At 35.0% G+C, this 15,100-nt stretch overlaps 1 long non-coding RNA gene across 1 annotated transcript in view; it reads left to right on the forward strand.

Moving 5' to 3' along the window:
- Positions 1-12,320: 12,320 nt before the first annotated feature.
- LOC150103467 (uncharacterized) overlaps positions 12,321-15,100 on the forward strand; it is a 212,735-nt gene continuing 209,955 nt past the window's right edge. The window contains exon 1 of the long non-coding RNA XR_016548834.1: positions 12,321-12,943. This is a non-coding gene — a long non-coding RNA (uncharacterized LOC150103467). The remainder of the gene's footprint in view (positions 12,944-15,100) is intronic.

Below are 15,100 nucleotides of genomic sequence, written 5' to 3' on the forward strand. Positions count from 1 at the left end.
ATGTGTTTATTGAATAACTCCCTTAATTTGAGCTTGAGCATTGCTGTAATGAAATAAGTAAGTTTATGTTCCCCTATTAATTTTATATTCCTCATGTACACGTATATGTAATTTTATTTTTTTGAAGTTGCCTGATATGTACGGCGCCGATGAGTTTGATTTAACTCATGGGCTCATTAACTCGTTTGATTTATTCAGGTGCCGTGACATAACTGCGATTTTTAACCACCCAATCAAAACAGATTGCAGATTAATAACTTTCATTGAACAGCCTGTTAATTGCGTGAGTTCTTTTAGCTGATTGTGTGTTCTTCGGGATAAAAAAACTCTCGACTTTCCTGGAGGGAAAACTCTTACCACCCCCCCCTCCGTATAACATTAGCTAACTCAGCTTAACTCCAAAATTGAGCCCAATGGAATCAAGAAGTTCGGTTGGGCTTTGATTCCATGGTTAAGTTCTTTCCTTGTGTCTGTGTGTGTCTCTCTCTCTGTCTGTTTTGAAACATTAATGACCTTCATAATCTTCCACATGAGATTTCTGTTTCAGTTTTTCAAAAAGACTTTAGAAATTGGAAAATCATTTTCATTCGACAGAGTTTCTGAAGATGACCATGCATGCTTTAGGAAGTTCTTAAGTAACGTTCAGCAACTTGAATGCATAAGGAGTGCCTGCATATGACGTAGAACATCGGTGAACGAATTGTATTGATTTACAGGGAACTACGTTGAAAAATACCTGATCGAAGTTATGCGTGTTCATGCAGTTTCTGACATACTAGGCGTTACTGGCATTGTTTTTAAGAAACGGAAATTTACGGGACGTGTTGTATAGAAAATAGGACAAGCAGGCTAAACTTATTGACAGATTGGGTTAGGGACAATATAACAATAGACAACGGGTCAACGTACGTTAAATATTAAAAAAAAAAAAAAAAAAAAAATGCCAATAACTTAAAATGCACGTTAGGTGGCTTTAGTATAGGTAGTTTAATTATCCAATATTAAACCCTCTTCCCATAGTCCTAATTGCCGCAATTCCAAACAACCTAACTTATCTTAGCCTACCCATTATTTGTATATGTTTGTTCATTACTGGATGAACAAATGGATGATCTCAGGATAAGGACTTAGTATGCTAGCGAACTTAATTCCACTTACTCAAAGTATGTGTGTGTTTGTGTAAGATATTACAACTGGTTCCTGGATCGAAATGCTTTGAAAACTAACTTGTAGATATACCTGTTATTCGCGACTCCGATTACATTTGTAGCAGTCTGTTGTAATTCTCCTGTTTCGGTAATTAATTATTTTCTCTCTTTTGCAGCCGATGCACATCTGGTGTGCGTTTCTGCTCACTGTTGCTCTTCAATAATAATATCTTCGCTTCTGTTTTAACGACAGTAATCACTTCCGAATAAGTTTTTATTTATTTTTATTACAGTTACAAAGTCAGTAAATTTTATCACAAAATTTACTGACTTTGTATACGTTTGTCTGGCTGTTGGATTTACATTTCCACATTCTCATTTCTTCCTTTCTTAAATATTTACCTCTGCTTTTTCTTGAATTTATTCCGATTTTCTAAACTGACTATGTCCATTAGGTACTTCATGTAAACTATTCATAGTTAACAAAACGTATTGTGGCAAGTTTGTCTTTAAAAAAAAAAGAAAAGAAAAAAGTCTTGTGTTTCAGTTCTGTAATCATCTAATATATATGCATCATATTGATTAGAAAATATCGTCTTTCTAATAACAGTAACCAATCGGAAAACTTTATTTTTGTGCTGTTACAAGTAGCTTCCTGAACATTTCCCCAATTCCAGTACTCTTGTTACTCGATTTCGTATTCTCTCAAGCAAATAAATTACTATAATGAGTTTTCATACTTTATGCAATATTTTGCGGATGCAAAATCATATATATTATCACTGGTGTGTTGGGACCGGCTCTCACGAGCCGGTTGTTAAAATTTTTCAAATTTAGAGAGCTGGCTGTTAATGTTTTTAAGTCGGGCGAGCCGGTTATTAAAATTCTTTATCAAAGGATAGATGATGAATGATGGTATATACTTTTATAATAATAAACACTTACATTTATTATTATTATTATTATTATTATTATTATTATTATTATTATTATTATTATTATTATTATTATTATTATCATCAAAACTAAATGCATAAAGGAGAATTCATAAAACACAAATCAATGTACGAACGGGAATTTGGAAACGATTTTATTTACTTTACAATGTCTGTATTCATTAAACCATGTTCGCACCGGCCCTGGGTCACATAAAGCGAGCCGGTTGTTACAAATTTACCAACACACCACTGTTAAATATTATGACAGATCAAATTAATCCCATCGGCAGATTTAGCAAATTTCAAGTTCGATTGTAGTAACCTAGATCATTTTCATCGTCAATCTCATTGAAATTTGAAGCCTTTTATTTGCAGTACCAAATCTTGTCCAGATCGCTCTTTTAATGCAAAAGGCTTTTATTACAGATTAATTATAGAAATACTAGCTGGAATGTCATCTACAAACATAGATACACATACTGTAGATGACTAAGTAAGAGTATCAACATCTACAGTATATTTAACGAAGCCCTGGAAACAACTAGTTATTTAAATCGATTCCAATCATTCCCAATCTTGGCATTCCTGACTTTTAACCAATTCGTCATTTAGTGACGTATTTTGCCTTTTACTTCACAGGCTCTGAGTTTCAATACTAAGCGTTTGAAAAATAACCCACTAATCTGCTAAGGGCTAGCAGTCGAGTATGGCCCTACACAAACGTCCTAAAGCTATACAGTCCAGGTACGTTTTTTAAAATCCACCGACAGAAGCCCAGATTGGTTGAGCCAAAGGCTGAGTATAGATATTCCAGTTTGTTATGGGGTCTATCACCTAGCGGTAGACGAAAACAAACAAACAAATATCTGAGGACAAATATCAAAAAAAAAAAAAAAAAAAAAAAAATCATGCCGAACAAGTAGTTAAAAAAAAAACCTCACTGGTAGTCATAGTCCATAATGGGCAAAGCTAAGGGCTCAATAACATTCCTTAATCCAGAAATTTCGTTGCGAATACGACAAGGCGATAAAGGACCGCAGGTCCAATCAATCCATCTTGTTAGAATTAACGGTTGAAAAATATAAAAAAAATTCCCTACAATCTAAATATGATTGTAGGGAATTTTCTCACACACACACACACACAGCTGTTCGTTGTGTGTGTGTGTGTGTGTGTGTGTGTGTGTGTGTGTTGGATGGATAGAATTATAGTCGGAGTTAACGAAGGCCACGAGAAGGTGAATTTTGTCTGCTAACTGCGTATATTCTGCCAGTCTGCCCGTTTTGCAGGATAATTCTTTACGTTTTATCAGGATTAGAATCCAGACCTTTCCAATCAAAGGGGAAATGTCACGACATCTTCGCTACTGCGCAACGGAGACGACGCAATTTAGAAGGAACGTGTTAACCTACATACAAGAGGAAGGATGTTTCAAAGAACATTACAGGGGATAAACGAAGAGGAAGAAAAACTGGTTCTGGGAGTTTCGAGTTGAACTATGAAGAGGTGTTGAATGAAGAGGAGAGCAGAACTACCGATATCGGGACCATGGAAATATTTATAGTAAATGCAAGTAGTAGACACTGTGTGATAAAAAGGGGAGGCGAGAAGCAAATCGATGAGTGATGGGTCTTTAATCAAGCTGACTGCTCTTTCTGTACTGAGTCAAGTATTTTTAGGAAGCTCTTAGCACCACACAAATTGTGAGAACAGTATTCATTGAATGCACAGATTTATGGTTTATATAGCTATTCAGAGGTACAGTAACAACTTGAGTGGAAGAGAAAACCTACCTTCTTGGATGCTGATAAGGAAGAGATATTTGCAAAATGTTTCTACCAAGAAGGGGTGAAGGTTAGAGTTATCCCCAAAAAGAGAAATCTTGTATTGTCCAGAGATTTGGATGTTGTTAAAACTAATACTGAAAGAAGAATTCTTTTAGTGAGCAATAAGACGAAATTGAGTTTTACAAACATTGAAGCAATATAGTGTCAGAATTTACTGAAGAATATTTGGAGATCAGAATACAGGGTTGCAGAAGTAGAGTTATCGAAATTTTTTTGATTTATAGAATACATAGTTTGTCAAATAAAAAAGAACACAGGGCGCTCATTAGAAAAATGGATTGGATTTTGTCAGAAGATTGGCTTAGAAGGAAGGAAGAAACTCGACGAAATAGTTGAGCTTTTTGGTATTTCAACATTAATTTCATAGCATGAGAAAGAACACTTTCAATCCAATTGCAGTAGACAAAGAATAAAATTAGTGCTTACCTCATAGACCTATGTGCCCAACTGAGTTATATGTTATAGAGATATCAAAATATTCTCCAGATTTTTCTATGACAAAAGATGCATGACATAAGCACGAGGATCCGGCGAGACCCCATAGTGACGATCATTTATTAGTTGAGAAGTTTTTCAATTAATAAATTGTCTACTGCATTGAAATCTAAGAGTCTATTAATTAATTGAAGAAGGATAATAGTTCGGTAATTCAATAGTAAAGATTTGTCACCTTTCTTAGGAATAGATTGAATATGAGCTAATTTCTAGGCTGCAGGATAAATATCAATTTAATAGAATAGGAGAGTATTAAAAAGGTGACACAAATCAGGATCAATTCTGGAACATAAAACGTTAAAACAATAGGTGAAATGGTATCGGACAAGATAACATTTCGAACAAGATAACTCTCTCGAGGGGAAAAAAAAAAAAAAAAAAAATATATATATATATATATATATATATATATATATATATACTGTGCAACCACAGGTGTGAGACCCCTCGATGCTTCTGTGCATGGCAGAAGAAGGCGATTCCATTCCGATAATAGGGTAATCAATGCGTTTCGTGGGATGAGCGTTTATTTTTATTATTACACGTCGGAAAATTAGGTTTTATTTTATGAAAATTCTAGTTTTTAAACTGATAACTATTTTGCTTGTACAACAGTTGGGAAACTTTACGTAATAAAGCACGTGATTTCGCGTGTTGGTGACGAATTCGTACATCGCCTTATTCCTTGCTCTCCTTCAACATGAATTTACTCTTCTTGGCAAACTGCCAGCGACGGCTCTCGTTTCTGTAGTCGGACAATATACTCGTATATATATATATATATATATATATATACGAGTATATTGTCCGATATATGTTTTCACCGGAAACCGGAGTTTCCGGTGAAAACCCCTGAGCAGACACAGTGTTCTTTCAGGATTTGGTCATCTTTCATTTCCTTTACTTGTTCCTAACCATTGTTTGAGTAATATTAATATATAATATGTTACTTCCACATGATGCCATGGTAATCTCTAGATAAGGTGGAAATTCTCTTCCTCTAGGACCTGAATAGGTGATCATAGCAAATTCCCACAGCTCACTCCAGTGAAATTTACTGAGATCATCAATGATAATAAAAGTAAGAAAGTAAGAACGTAAGACTGGCTCTTTCTGTATGGTAGCAATGTTTGAGTGCAAGACACATCAGTAATGATTATATTAAATTACAGCCGAGGTTTTAAAAAAAATCACTAGAAAATCCTGAATAAGTTGAACAGTGATAAGTTTTCTGGTCCTGATACTATTCTTGCAACTGTGCCCAAATTGCGTCCCAGATTAATATCTCTCCTACATATTTTTCCTATTTTTTTTAAATTTATATTTCTCCTATTTTTTTTTTAATTTATATTTCTCCTATTTTTTTTTTAATTTATATTTCTCCTTTTTTCCAGCCTTTCTTACTCGTCTAGCATTTACCATTCATCACGAAAGCAAACATATGTTAATCCAGAGAAAAAGAAAAGAAAAAAAAAAGGCGAGGAGAAGTCCAGTCATCAAATTATCCTCCCATTGCTCGCGAAAATCTGGAATAAAATCATTAATAGTCTCTTCACTACCTTGAGGCCAAAGTGTTAATTAGTGATCAATGGTACAGATTTCGCCCCTCTCGATTCACAGCAGATCTCCAAGCTACCCATCTCCAGACACAACCATGGAAGGTACTGAATAAACTCATATGATCTCTCTTGAATTTTTATGACCGTTAATAGTCAGGTACAAAGGCTTACTTATCGAACTACTAACTTAATCTACCCACTTTTTATAGTTGGACTGCCGATTTTCTGTCTAGTTAGCTGTTCATTGTATGCTATTGTGGATGGTTTTCTTTCTTCGATTTTCTCAATCCCAGTGCTCTGAACTCCCAATCACTGTGGTTCTCCTGTAATTAAATGATTTTCGCTGACTGCACAAATCCTATCCTATCCTTGAAGCCTTGTATCGTTTCAAGCCTTCGAAGCTTCAAGGTCTTCCATGACCAATGCATTAAACTCTGATCTTCTTGCTGCTGTTCAATGAAGGGAATTTCATTGAACAGTAACCTTGTGAACTTCGTTGCTGGTAAAACACACTCCTCCCTCACATCTCCCTGATCTCCACACAAGATCGCATTTTTCTTCTTGCACTGACTTACACAAATGACAGGAGAGGGACAAGACTGTTTTTCAGGAAAACACAAGACTTCAATCTAGTAAGAGTTGCATTTCAAGAAAAGAGCATTGGTTTGAGATTAACTGGTATGAGGCCTGGAGGCTGAGAGGAAGATGAATGTAAAATGTGCCAAATTAACTCGGAAATTATTAAGCGAGTTAGCATTATGGGGCATTTAACTATGGGAACCTGGACTGAAAAGAACAGAATATCGTTAAGAGAGAGAGAGAGAGAGTAGTCAAGCCTGCAGTGGTTTTTCTTAAGAATCCACCTCTTCCTAAGAAAAGGAATTAGCACAAATTAGTGTAATTTAGAAGACAACTTACAGATATTATGGGCATCGAAAGGAAGTAGAAAAGAGAATAACTTATGGTAAACAATCAAAGGATATTTGAGAATAGTAATTTGAAATTATATTGTAGAGTTAAAAGAGTAAATTGTGTTGGAATTTGCTGAATGTAATTGTCAAAGAGGATCTACATTAAGCAGAAGTTTATTTGTTGAAAATACAGCAATGATGGACATGAAGATATGCTTGACTAGTACAGAGCGTAGGGTAGAAAAGTAATCCTACGAATGAAAAAAAAAAAAAAAAAGAAGAATTATGGGGAGGCTAACTCCTCTTCCAAGGAAAGTCTTAAGTATTTTCGTTATGTGACAAGTGAAAAAAATTAGAATTGACTGTGGGAGAATAACTTTGGTAAATGCTGATGTCAGAAAAGTTATGCAGTAGAAGTGGTGAAACTACTTAGTATACCACTTTATGAACAGTTATTCCTCTGGGAATTGTATAATACCTGATAGTGAGCAAAGAACGGATGGTAGGAAGTGGGTGAGCTGATGGTCATAAAGATATTGCAAAATATCAAATATAAATTTAGCGATGCGTTAAGATAGGATATCATCGCTTTGGTAAAAGAAGTGCAAAGGAATTTGTAGTAACCAGTTGTTTACTTAGACAACTCTGGTAGAGGCATAAGGGTAGGGATCCCAGACGTCCTGAAAATACGGGATCGTCCCGTTTTTGGCTAATGTGTTTCGTTGTCCCGAGAAAACTCTTCGGGATAGCTTTTTGTCCTGTATTTTAGAGTTCAAGATTGAATAACAGAGTCGATGAGTTACAATTTCTATTCTATTACAAACATCTCTCTCCATCATTGCAGGGAACTGTAGACAAGTTGTTATTTTCTCAAGGCGAGTGATGCAACAATGATAAATTTTGTATCTATAATAGTAAGTAAAAAACCATTTGAAAGCAACTTAAAGTGGCTTAATGAAAATATGCAGCCTAACAATTTGATTTACTATTTGTTTACTTATACTTGGTAAAGTGTGTGCATAGTAAACCTTACCACGCACACGCTTGGAAAGTTAGAATCATTTTGTAAGACTGCCATATGTGATGGATGCGCATATTAAACTTTCACCCTCAGTCATAAGTGTCCCGTGTTGTTTTCCAATGTATCTGGGATCCCTACATAAGGGGTAGAAAGAGGGTAACATAATCCCACAGTAAAATGGAAGCACATTATAAGCTAGCTTAAAAAGAATGGATAGGATCAGAATTCAGAATTTCTTTAGAGTAATATTAAATTTGAGAGAAGAAATGTGTATTATTAAGGGAGAAATCTACACAGCTTGGAAAGAATTCAATGGATACCATAGAGGAACAAACAGGCATGACACTCACCTTACTAAGATATAGGACCTCCTTTCGCTGAGATGTCTGCAGCAATCCTGCAAAGCATGTTTTCCACAAGAGTACCATAGAGATCAATGGGAATTTTGGTCCTTCTTCCTGTAGGCATCTAATGAGGTTTTGGATCTCATTACAAGCATGTCCCTTGACCTATCTCGACGGTCCAATTCATTCCACAAATGTTCAAAATGGTTGAAATCGGAGCACAAACACGCGACTCGTTAAATAACACAATGCATCTTACCCACGAGGGTGTCCGTGGCCTTTCCTCCCTCCCCCAAACAGTGTATATGGCAGTTTAGTGTTGGCACGGGTGCGATTTTACTGCGTAGATGGAGGAAACTGCAGGCTATGTGGTCTCTTCAATCCAAAGGGAAGAATTACTCTCTAAGAGATTGAGGGAGCCAGGAATTTAGGTATGACAGTACAGAACGAAATTATTTCTGTTTATAGGGTCTTAACCACCTTACCGGCCGTTATGGATCAAATACTCATCCGCATACGCTTCGTATCCATCATATATTTCATTGTTATAACAATGGTATTACAATTTTAATAAGCACTTCGCATCCATGATAAAGTGAACGTCTATAGACGTCTTGGCCAGTAGCGTGGTTAATCTGGCTTCGTTTGGACTACACACACTAAATGTCGAATGTGAGGTTTAGTGAACTATGGATTGCAGATCAGATATCCTCTTTCTTATGAAAATCAGTGGGCAAGAGGGGATACGAAAGTGACATATGAATTGGTGGAAGGATTTTATAGAATAGACAAAGGGAAGATTATTAAATATATGAGAGGAAAGAAAAGAGCAAGGGATATTCCTGGAAGTTGAAAAAGATTGTGGTTAGCATTAGAGTGAAAAAAAAAAATTTCATGCTACTTATTATAATATTAATTGTGTAAATGTGTTCTCGGTTAATGAAAAGTTAGTTGAACATTGTAGTGAGTATGCAGAATACCGAATTTCGAATTTTTCTCAAAAATAATATTCCTTAATATTTGGTTCTGTCTAATATTTTGATTCTAAATGGCGCTCCTAGTGATTAAATGCCTTCGAGTTTTTTTTTTTTTACTTAAAACGCATTGTATACGAGAGATTTTTGACATTTTCAAAAATTTCAGAGTAAAAAAAAAAAATCCTTTAATGTCTTTTCACTCCAGTGAATAAGCAGAACTGTTTATGTCCTAACTTGAGTTCACTTCTTGTCAAGAGATTTATGGCTGCCATCATCTCGTTTTCCAAACGATAACCGGTATTATTGTGTGGAGTAGTATTGGTTCTAACGATTTTGCTGAGATGTATGGTTAAAAACATGAGTGTTATGGAGGACAAAAATATTTTCTTTAAAAAAAAAAAAAAGATCGCAATCTTCTCTTAATGTATCCAGGATAGCTAGTATGTTACAACAGTACTGAAGTGCACAAAGTAATGGCTGAAAAAGAAATTTTGAACAAAATAGGAATCGGATCTACACACAATGCTCTTTTTTTTTATGTATCTTGTCCCGATAACCCCTTAATAAGTTGGGTTCAATGGCCGATTACCTTCAAGTAATTTGGTTTCACGTAAACCTAATAAATGTTATAAAATTTCGCATTTTAGACAATTGAAACCTAAGTCTTTCCAACCGGAGTAAATATCTATCGCGCCGTATTCGAGACTGCACTGCACAGGCTCTCTGTATCACAGCATGGCCATTATTCTCAACCAGCTCATTTATCACTTTATTATAAAATCTAAATTACTAAAACAAGAGGGGATTCATAACAGAGCTACCATGTCATCCACTAAGTTTCTTGTAACTATTTCCACACTCTTGAAATATGTCCCAAACAAACTTTTCCAAGAACAAGCACACAAATACTAACTGACCCGTAATTTGCTGCCTCTGTTTTGGCACCACCCTTGTACGATAGGACTATTTTACTCTCTTTGGCTCTTTGCCAGAGTTAGACTCAACTGAAACAGCCATGTCAATGGTAGTACAAGTTCCTTCGCATATTTCTGTAAAACACGCAAATTATTCTTATTTCTTTTATGACACTCAAACTTCCATTTCCTCACTAGTGTCAGGTGTTATATGATTTCCATCTAGATCATGTACTGTTCACCTCCTATGATCATGCAGAGTTATCCTGATCGTTTCCCTATTTTATATTATCATGGTCATCAGTTCCATATATAGACAGTATGCACACTTTTTTTTTTTTAAGTGAGTAGTTGGTGCACGATCATATTTCAATAATTACTAACAGTTAAAAGTCATTCGGGAGAACGACCCTTGCTGTTTGGTTGGAAAATCTTGGACTCGAATCGTGGACAACACAATTATTTATAAGAAATTTTTATAACAGATACGATACCATCACCTCGTGTCCTTCATTGACTGTATGCAATATTAACCAACAAAGTAACATCATATGAATTTTTGAAATCTCAATTGCAGTTGAATCTTAGTTCATGGGTTTATGGTAAAAAAATCTCTCTTTTTTTTAATAGAAAGACATTACAGGTATATCCGTGAGAAGGGGAATGCATTTATCAAGTACCAAACTGTAAAAACAAGCAATTTAACTAAATATATACATTTCGTGTATTTTTTCCCCAAGGTATTTTATCGACAATGATTAGAAAATGGCTAAATTTTGGTTTTTGACCTAGGAAACTATCTTGGGCAACTCTCCTCCATGCTTTCCAGACAGTGGATATGCAAAGAATATAAATATAAATGTTTATATTAGATATCTTCTTTAGTTGAGGTTTTATTTACCACTTTGTTCTCGCATCATTTAATTGAACATTAGCATTTGCTGTTTAAAAATGCATTTCAATGAATTTTATACTCTTCTAAAGACAAATATCATGACGCAGCAGGATCCAATCGAAATATGCCACTACTACATCACATGCCTCCCCCGGTTCCGAAGGTCGATGCCACCGATTTCATTGCCAAACATAAGTTTCGACGGTTTCACTTCAAGCTGCTTCCTTACGTTGTTCTTCACATGTTCTTGGGAAGAGCTTCCGCGTTTATGCTACGTTGTACAAAGAAGTCTGAATTTCTTATATGCAATATTTTCTGCTTTCGATGCACTGCAAACTCTATATTGTTATTTGAATCTGCGGTTGGATTTACAAACGTGGCATGAAAATTAATGTATACGATTCTTAAATTTGTTCATGCCCTAGACATTTAATACACGCCAATAATTGGTTACTAGGATCTGTGATTTTTCGCACTAAGAATCATTAGATTAATATAATCGTTACATACTCAAGGAGAGCAATGCAGCACACACAAAAAAGGTCATATGGGCTATACATGCAGCAGTAATGATTTTTTTAAACTGAACTGTATTCATTATTTTAAAGACTGAACAGTATCATGATCAATTGTTAATTTTGGGGGAGAGAGACTCGTTCCGATTGGGTAAATTAGAGCCCATGGTATAAACCATGGTATTTGAAAGAACATCATAAAGTGAGAATGTTTTTTTTTTTGTTTTGTTTTGTTTATTAATTAAGAAAGTGTGGAGCAAAACGTTTTTGGTTCAGCAAAAGTAAAGTATAAAAAGTTTGGCAACTACGCAACCTAAAAAAAAAGAGGCGGGTAATAGCTGCTGAAGTTTTTCTTGGAGAACTTCCACCACTGTCCGAGATTGACTAACTCATCTCACTTGAAAAAGAAACAGTTCATCGTATTCTGTTTGCTTATCCAAGCTGTTCTTAGTCTAAACGTACTCATCTTTCACTGCTTTAAAGCACATTTTAAGAGACCTCCATACTCCATTATATATATAATAATGACAAATTCTATACCTCGAGTGTGCAAGAAAGATTTCGGATAAAAGATGACTAGGGAAATCAAAACCTTAATTGCAGAGATGAAAAAGAAGGTACAGAAATGGAAAACAGTTGCCTGATAAAGTTCAAAATGGAACAGTGAGGAGAATAAGGATATGAATATGCATATACTGTAATTTTGGTTATTTTGCAAAAGCAGGTTGCCACATGTAACGTTGGCATTCGAGGGAGCAATGTCAGGGCGAAGGAAGTTACCAGGATTGCATAGGGCTCAGTATTGATCATTACTGTTTCACCTTTATATTCCCATAGTGTCACTCATTTGTAAAGCGATATTCAGTTGTTTGCAGTCGACCTGTTATTAGGAAGATTATAAGTACCGATGTTGTGGCTCTTCAGGAGGATTTGAAAAAAGCTAATCTAGAGCATTTAATTAGAATCTATATACCCTATTGGTGGAAATATACTGGAGGATGTGGAGAAATATAGAAGGCATACGTCAGAAGTGGCAAAAACAGCCTAGAAGATTGCTGCAATACTAAGGTACCAGCAGAGAGAGAGAGAGAGAATGGTGATAGCTCCATTGCATAAAGTCCTCATCAGACCATGCTGGACTACTGAAGAAAGGATGAAGAAAGTTTAAAGAGGATACAAAGACGGGTGACAAATAATCATTTAAGGACTGTGGAACGTTGCAAAGTTTGGCAGGTAGAAGAAAAAGAAAAAAAAAAAGAAAAAGGTGATAGGGTTGAACCATTTTAACTAATGAGAGGTATTTACGGCATGGAGGTGGAGACACTTTTCAAATGGTAGAACCACAGGGAAAGACATCCTGGAAGTTGCTGAAGGGAATGGTAAGTAATATTTTTATTTATTTATTTTTTTTTTTTTGCATGGAGAGTGGTAGTTGCGTGGAATGCTCTGCCTAAGAGGATGGTGATTGTGAATACATAGTTTAAGGAGTAGTACGATAAACTTCGTGGTGTGTGAAGTAGATCTTCTGCAATGGGTCTCATGAGTCCGTGGAGATCATAAATAACAATCATGATAGCACTCAACATTTTTTATCAATTGTTCCTATTTAGCTATTATTAGCTTATCACGGTGCTAATATACTACAGGTTATAAACCTATAGTAGATAGTACCGTGGGTGCAAGTCACAAAAATTTATTTATTATTATTATTATTATTATTATTATTATTATTATTATTCTCCAGGCTATTATTTATTTGTCATGTTGTTTTTTTATTTATTTATCACTGTTACCTGAATGTTCTTCTTCTTCTTCAACCTTTTGGTTCTGTCCACTGCTGGACGAAGGTCTCCGCCCCATAATTTTCCAGACCACTCGGTTTTCTGCCTCTCCCATCCATCTCACTCCTGCAATTTGTTCCAGTTCATCCCTCCACCTTCTTCTCGGTCTTCCTCTTTGTTCGGTATTTGTCTTTCTATCTCTTAATGTTATTTTTAGCATACTTCTTTCCATGCGATGTTGTGTTGTTCTCAGCTTTTTGTTTAGGGCTTCTGTGAAAGTCCCTGGATTTCAAGTACTTTTCAAGTAGTTTCTCAGTTCCCTGGATTTCAAGTACTTTTAGTGTTGCAGATGTTTTAACTGAATCAAATGCTTTTTCGTAGTCTATATAGACCAGACATAAGGGTTTATTGTCTTAATGTGTGAATATGGTCCAAAGTATTATAATTATTTCTAAATCTAGCTTGTTCACAGGATTGCATTCCCTCTAGTTTAGATTTTATTCTATTATTTATAATTTTTGTGAAGACTTTATATATGGTGGGGAGTAGGCTTATAGGTCTGTAGTTTTTAATTTCTTCCTTATTGCCCTTTTTAAAAATTAATATTAGAAGTGAATTGTTCCAATATTTTGGAATTTTTCTCTGTTTTAGGCATTTATTAAAGAATTTAGTCAGCTGTTTGATAACAGGGCTTCCTCCCAGTTTTAAGAAGTCTACCATATTTCCATCTTCTCTTGGGGGATTTCCATTCTTTGTTCCCCAACATTTGCCCCTGAGATCCCCAACATTTGCCCCAAAGTAAAGTGGAAATGGCAATGCCATTTCCACTTTACTTTGTATGATCTCAGGGGCAAACGTATTCTTCCTCACTCGAGTTATCCGTAGATGATTCTTGGATGTCCCGGTCTTTGTCTTCATAGAGTTCAGTATAAAATTCCTGAATTCTTTTGATTATTGCATCTCTATTTTTTATAAGTTCACCATTTTTTCCTCTTACAGCAGCTATTTCCTTTGTTCCAACTGATAATGTTCGTCTTAGAACCTTCATATTACTATTGATTTCTATTATTTCTTTAATTTTCCTAGTATTATACAATCTAAATTAATGTTTCATCCTTTTGCGTATAGTTTTACAAATTTCCGCATATTCTATTTTATTGGTGTCATTCAAATCTCTTTTCATATCTCTTCTTTTCTTCATCAGATCTAAGGTTTCCTGTCTTAGTTTTTCCTCTCTTTGGTGCCTTTTTACACCTCCTATTTCTAGTGCACATTTCAAGATAGATTTTGTGAAGATTTCATTAGCATCATCGATGGTAGTAGCTGTGTTTAACTTTTTTAGTTCATTTTTGAGTGATTCTCTATAACAGCTTTTATTGTTGTATAGGTTTTGTAGATTCACTAAATTGGACTTTTTCTTTATGAGCTTATTCCGTTTCCATTTTTTGTTGATCCATACTTTTTCCCTTACTAGTTTGTGGTCACTTCCTGTATTAAATCTATTAAACACTTCGGTATTATTTATTATATATCTTCTGTTGGAGATATATAATAACTAATATACCTGCATGTTACTGTTGGCTAAATAAATAGCTTATAAGAACAGGTTATTATAGGCGAAAAATTAATAATCTGATTTACATTAAAAGAAAATAATATCTTGTATAACAGAAAGAAGGCGACTAACTGGAATTACTTGTTCTTTATTTTTCATTTCGGCATAGTAATTAGTTTTCGAAAATTTGTAGGACTGGA

The sequence above is a fragment of the Typopeltis vanoorti genome, chromosome 9 (assembly GCF_054136105.1).
Source record: "Typopeltis vanoorti isolate ZY-2024b chromosome 9, IOZ_Tvanoo_1.0, whole genome shotgun sequence".
NCBI lineage: Eukaryota > Metazoa > Arthropoda > Arachnida > Uropygi > Thelyphonidae > Typopeltis > Typopeltis vanoorti.